Genomic DNA, 6,729 nt, shown 5'->3' with positions numbered 1-6,729 from the left:
CATCCTGGCTAACACGATGAAACCCCATCTCTACTAAAAATACCAAAAATTAGCCAGGTGTGGTGGCAGGCCTCTGTAGTCCCAGTTACTTGGGAGGCTGAGGCTGAGGCTGAGGCTGAGGCAGGAGAATGGCGTGAATCTGGGAGGCGGAGCTTGCAGTGAGCCGAGATCCAGCCACTGCATTCCAGCCTGGGAGACAGAGCGAGACTCTGTCACAAAAAAAAAAAAAAAAGGAAAAAAAAGAAAGAAGGCCTCACCAACTCCTGGCCTCACGAGATCCTCCTGCCTCAGCCTCCTGAGTAGCTGGGATTACAGCTACCACACCCAGCTTGACATTCTTAATCTATTTTTTTTTTTTTTAAATACAGGGCTCTGCATTTTAATTTTGCCCTGGGTCCTGTTTACATAAATATCACCTTGATAATCTGTGCAATGTTGGCACACCATCGTTTAGGACAGGGCCTAATGCATGGTAAGCAGGCCATAAATATTGGTGAGGAATGAAATGAAGGAACGACTTCCAGGAAATGTCCTTCCTCCACTTCTTCATCTGGTAACATTGTATAATCCTCTGTGATCAGATGTCCCCTCCTCCAGGAAGCCTTCCCAGACCACCCCTACACCTGTAAGCCTGGACCAAGTGCCTCATTGGCATTTCCGCAGAGCCCCCTCTTTCTCCATTTCATATACTATTTTTGGGTGACTGCTCCGCCCACCTCACACTGAGCGACTCAGCAACAGAGACCAACCCTCCTTGCCTGCTGTACCCAGCTGCTGGCTTGGGGCCTGCCTGTGAACGAGTAAATAAGAGTGAAGGCAAGTGGTTCTTACCCTGCTTCCCAGGCCTGAGGGCGAGAATTCCTCTGACAGCAAATTTAGCTCATACCTTCCAGCTTCTCAACTCCTTTGTAGCTCTGCTATAATTATTGCCCCAAATAATAATTAAGGTTTTTCTCTTTGTGTGGTGCTTTGAAGCAGTAAGATCCCCCAGGGCAGGGATGGGGTTTGGTTCATCTCTGGAGGCTCAGGTTGTGTTTATGGGTGAGTGGATGATGGATGCCTGAGTGAGCATGTGAGGGGGAGAACCAGCAGAAGGGGAGCGGGGATCGCGTACAGATGTCAGTCTGTGTCTGGCAGTGTGGGCTCCCAAGGGGCTGGATCTGAACCTGAGTCATCTTTGGATCCCCAGGCCCCAGGAAACGTTTGAGAAAAGATAATGAAATTAATGAACGAATTGCTTAATGATGGATCACACTGCCCATTATCTGATTTCCCCCTCATGCTCAGCTGCCAAGGCAGCAGATCTCATCAGAGGATCACCCCATTTTACAGTTGGGATAATCGAGGCTTAGTGGAGCAGGTGACACAGCAAGAGACCCGGGTTTTAAGGCCAGCGGCAGGTGTCCTGAGCCTCTCTCACAGATGAGGAAGCTGAGGCTCAAGAAGGGCATTCTGGCCGGGCGCGGTGGCTCACGTCTGTCATCCCAGCACTTTGGGAGGCCAAGGTGGGTGGATCACCTGAGGTCAGGAGTTCGAGACCAGTCTGGCCAACATGGTGAGACCGCATCTCCACTAAAAATACAAAAATTAGCCAGGCGTGGTGGCGTGCACCTGTAATCCTGGCTACTTGGGAGGCTGAGGCAGGAGAATCACTTGAACCTGGGAGGCGGAGGTTGCAGTGAGCCAAGATCACACCACTGGACTCCAGCCTGGGCAACAGTGCCAGACTGTATCTCAAAAAAAAAAAAGAAAAGAAAAGAAAAAGAAAAAAAAAGGGCATTCTGAGGTCCCCGCCCAGCTGAGGCAGCAGGTTTTCCACCGGCCAGATACATCCTCTTCTTTAGACATTCAGAGAGTGAGCAGGGCCTCCAGGAGGAGGGAGTCAAGCCGACCTTACCCTCACTGCCAAGGCACAGAAGAATTCCTTGGAAATTCTTTCCAACTGTATCTCGCAGTGTCTGGCCAGAGTGAATGCGGCTTCCATCTCGCCCCCACTTCCACCCCTTTACTCTCTGGAGAGAAATCCCTCCGGTTGGAGATTGAAGGTGCATCTCCCAGACCTCCGGAGAGCTAGAGTTCCGGGCTGAATTGGGCTTTGCTAATTAAGTGCATCGAGTAAGACGCGGAAAGCCGATCAAGGGCCAAAAGAACCACTGGCAGTCAGTGAGGTTTATTTATCTTGGTTCAGCAAGGGAGGACGCATTCCAGGGGATCACTGTACAAGGAGTCAGAAGAGGCCTTTCAGAGCGTTAGGGCTTGCGCTAGACGGCTCTGCCGGGGGTTGGGGGAATGGGGAGCAGTTCTAATGAAGGCTTAAGAAGCAGGGCAATGCACTGATTGGATTCCTCCATAATTTTTTTTCCTTTTTTTTGGAGACAGTCTCGCTCTGTCGCCCAGGCTGGAGTGCAGTGATGCGATCTTGGCTCACTGCAACCTCCGCCTCCCAGGTTCAAGGGATTCTCATGCCTCAGCCCCCGAGTAGCTGGAATTATAGACGCAGGCCACCATGCCCAGCTAATTTTTGTATGTTTAGTAGAGACAGGGTTTCGCAACGTTGGCCAAGCTGGTCTCGAACTCCTGGCCCCATGTGATCCACCCGCCTCGGCCTCCCATAAGGGCTGGGATTACAGGCGTGAGTCACTGCACCCGGCTTCAAATTTTTTTTCTAAGTACAGACATAGGGTCTTGTTATGTTGCCCAGGCTGATCTTGAACTCCTTGCCTCAAGGGATCCTCCCGCTTCAGCCTCCCACGTGTCTGGGATTACAGGTTTGAGCCACCATGCCCAGCTCTTCTCTTTAATTTTTGCCCCGAAGGCAGGAAGATAGCGCAGGGTTGCGTTTTCAAGGGTAAGGAAGCGGCAGTAAAGAATGGGATGTTGTCAGAGGAAGGAAGGTGTTGAATTTTTGCTGTTGTGATGTGACTCTTTGTACAGAATACAATTTTTTTTTTTTTTTGAGACCAAGTCTCGTTTTGTCGCCCAGGCTGGAGTGCAGTGGCACAATCTCGGCTCACCGCAACCTCCACCTCCTAGGTTCAAGCAATTATCTGTGTCAACCTCCTGAGTAGCTGGGATGACAGGTGCTCGCCACCATGCCCAGCTAATTTTTTTGTATTTTTTTAGTAGAGATGGGGCTTCACCATCTTGGCCAGGCTGGTCTTGAACAGCTGACCTCGTGATCCACCCACCTCGGCCTCCCAAAGTGCTGGGATTACAGGCATGAGCCACCACACCTGGCTCGGCCCGTATTTTCTTAAAAATTTTTTTTGTTGTTTCATTTGTCGAGAATCCCAAACAAACATGAAAATAACTGTCTTGCATAAATATAAAATATGGACTGCTGTATTAAGTGGTCTTTTCCCAGTGCCAGTTACTCTCGGACATTGAGGACCTCTTGTGCTATTTCTGGCCATTCCACAGAGGTTTGGAGGGGCCCAAAGCCTCTCTCTCTCTCTCCTTACCACACTGCACAACCTTCAGGAGACAGGGCTGAGAATTATGGCCCAGGCTGTCTGACCTTCACAGACTGGTGCCACTTCTCCAAGCAGCCCCTTTGGGTAGGCAGGGGTCTGTAAGATCTAACCAGCAACCTCGGCCGGGCGTGGTGGCTCATGCCTGTAATCCCAACACTTTGGGAGGCTGAGGCGGGTGGATCACGAGGTCAGGAGATTGAGACCATCCTGGCTAACACAGTGAAACCCCGTCTCTACTAAAAAATACAAAAAGTTAGCCGGGTGTGGTGGCGGGCGCCTGTAGTCCCAGCTACTCGGGAGGCTGAGGCAGGAGAATGGTGTGAACCCGGGAGGCGGAGGTTGCAGTGAGCCGAGATCATGCCACTGCACTCTAGCCTGGGGGACAGAGTGAGACTCCATCTCAAAAAATGAAATGAAATGAAATGAAATGAAATGAAATGAAATGAAATAAAATAAAGCAAAATAAAATAAAATACATAACCAGCAACCTCAGACATTTTACTGTGTGCAATAATGTCAGGAAAAACTGCTCCGGATAAATAAACTCCTGCAGAAACAAGAAGAAAACAGGTGGAAGCGTTCCTCAAAACCGCTTGGAATTTACACTGAACTTTTATAGCACTGGGAACAATCCACCACCTGGAGAGAAAGTTTAACAGGTTTTACGATTTATTTAAGAGCTCTCGTTAATTTTTTCATGTTGTCATTACCACAGAAGGATTCGCTTGAAATGAACTGAAGCCTAAAGGGTCATACTATATTTTTCTTATTAAATGAAAATAAGCTTTATAGTTAAGGAGGTCTTTGGGTGTTTGGTTTGGTCAATTTTTTTCTCCTTGGCATCACAAGTTTTAGAGGACAGGCCAAGTGCGGTGGCTCACGCCTATAATCCCAGCACTTTGGGAGGCCAAGGCAGGCAGATCATGAGCTCAGGAGTTCGAGACCAGCCTGGCCATCATGTTGAAATCCCGTCTCTACTAAAAATACAAAAATTAGCTGGGTGTGGTGGCAGGCGCCTGTAATCCCAGCTACTTGGGAGGCTGAGGCAGGAGAATGGCCTGAAACTGGGAGGGGGACGTTGCGGTGACCCGAGATCACACCACTGCACTCCAGCCTGGGGGAAAGAGCGAAACTCGGTCTCAAAAAAAAAAAAAAAAAAAAAAGTTTTAAAGGACAAAGTGCAATGGATGGACAATTCCATTTAAATTGAGGATTTATTCTTTGACAAATGTATTTAGAAATGCATTTCAATGAGATAAACATTTGATGATGATGATGATGATTTTTGAAACAGGGTCTTGCTCTGTCACCAAGGCTGGAGTGCACTGGCACCATCATGGCTCACTGCACCCTCAACCTCCTGGGCTAAAGTAATCCTCCTGTCTCAGCTTCCTGAATAGCTGGGACCACAGGCTTGCGCCACCACACCTAGTTTTTTTTTTGTAGAGACGGAGTCTTTCTATGTTGCCTAGGCTGGTATCCAACTCATGGCCTCAAGTGATCCTCCTGCCCTGGCCTCCCAAAGTGCTGGGATTACAGGCTTGAGCCACTACGCCCAGCCAACATGTCATTCTTAGAGAAGAAATGCATATTTATGCATTCGTATATCCTCTTGGAAGCATGTACACACATTTACATATGTGTCTTTCTTCCATTTCCAGCACCTACTCTATGAGATGGACTTGAGGGTTAAATGCCATATGGTAAGTGAAGCTGGAGAAATTTGGGTTATCTTATTAATTCTCTGGACAGCGGTGAACACAGCATGAGGGAATGCCTGTGGCTACCTGGACCCTTCCTCCAGACCCCCTATTTTGGCTGTGGGCACCCACCCTTGTCTGTAGTCGCTGCACCCAGGCTGTCCTGGAAAGAGAATAGGCCACCCCTTCCGTCCTTTCCTTCCACGTGGTTTACCAGAGCTGGTTCCGCCCTGCTCCGGGAGTGGACATGTGACTTGGGACTGGCCAATCAGAACCTCCACCCCTGCCCAGCCCCTGTGATTGGTTCAGGTGAGCCAATCAGATTCACGGAAACAATAGAAGGGTGGGGCAGGGAGGGCAGCCTCAGCCCTGCAGTGGCCTTTATCCCCCACGCTGGAGGGGCAGAAACCGAACAGGTCCGTGGAGCCCAGATAGCGGGCCAGGCCTGGGGCCCTGCGCTCCCGGATCCAACCAACCACGCCCCAAGGTGTCCAGCTTCAGCTTCTGGTGTTCGTTGCTGCTGTTTGTTTTTAGTTAGCCAAGCCAATAAAGTTTTCTTTCTCCTTTTTAAACCTCCAGTCCGTTTAAGTCTCATGCAAGCTGAAATGTGCCACCGCTGCAATCATCACGTCCCACATCCTGCCATCCAGGAGATTTCCCAGAGCCCCACTCAGCACGTCTCTGTCCCATCGGTGTGCATGGGGCACAGGCCTGAATGGTTGGTCTGAGGCAGGGTCGCTCTGTTTCCTCAAAGCCCCGCCCTCTGCGCCCCAGTCACAACAGCTGGCCCACGGAGGAGGTGTGCGAATCTGGGAAGATGGGTGAAGAACGTCATAGGAGGCGACCACAAGGTTCTCCACATAGGCTTGCCATATTTAGCAAATTAAAATACAGGACGCATTTAACATGCAACGTTCAGTTGCATTTATTTCAAATAAACAACAGATGTATATATGCATCCTATATATATAGATTGGATAAGTACTGGGACTTTTTTTTTTTTTTTAATTATTTTTTTGAGACAGAGACTTGCTCTGTAGCTCAGGCCGGAGTACAGATCTTGGCTCATTGCAACCTCCCCCTCCCGGGTTTAAGCAATTCTCCTGCCTCAGCCTCCCGAGTAGCTGGGATTACAGGCCTGGGCCATCACACGTGGCTAATTTCTGTATTTTTAGTAGAGACAGGATTTCGCTGTGTTGGCCAGGCTAGTCTCGAACTCCTGACCTCACGTGAGCTGCCAGCCTCGAACTCCCAAAGTGCTGGGATTACAGGAGTGAACCACTGTGCCCAGCCAGTATTGGGACATTTTTAGACTAAAAAATTACTCATCTTTGATCTGGAGTTCACATTTGACTGGGCGTCCTGGCGTCTGCCTGGCATCAATACTTGCCAGACTTTCCCATGGCTAAGAATCCCTTGATCATTGGGTTAAAATGCAGATTCTGACTCTGTAGGTTTGAAGTAGGGCCTGGGATTCTGCATTTCTCACGGGTCCGTGGGTGCTGTCAGTGCTGCCTGCCGGGGCCCAACTATGTCTGGGAGCAGAGATGAAGATC

The sequence above is a fragment of the Mandrillus leucophaeus genome, unplaced genomic scaffold (assembly GCF_000951045.1).
Source record: "Mandrillus leucophaeus isolate KB7577 unplaced genomic scaffold, Mleu.le_1.0 Scaffold53, whole genome shotgun sequence".
Classification (NCBI taxonomy): domain Eukaryota; kingdom Metazoa; phylum Chordata; class Mammalia; order Primates; family Cercopithecidae; genus Mandrillus; species Mandrillus leucophaeus.
Note: the sequence above shows the minus strand (reverse complement) of the source record.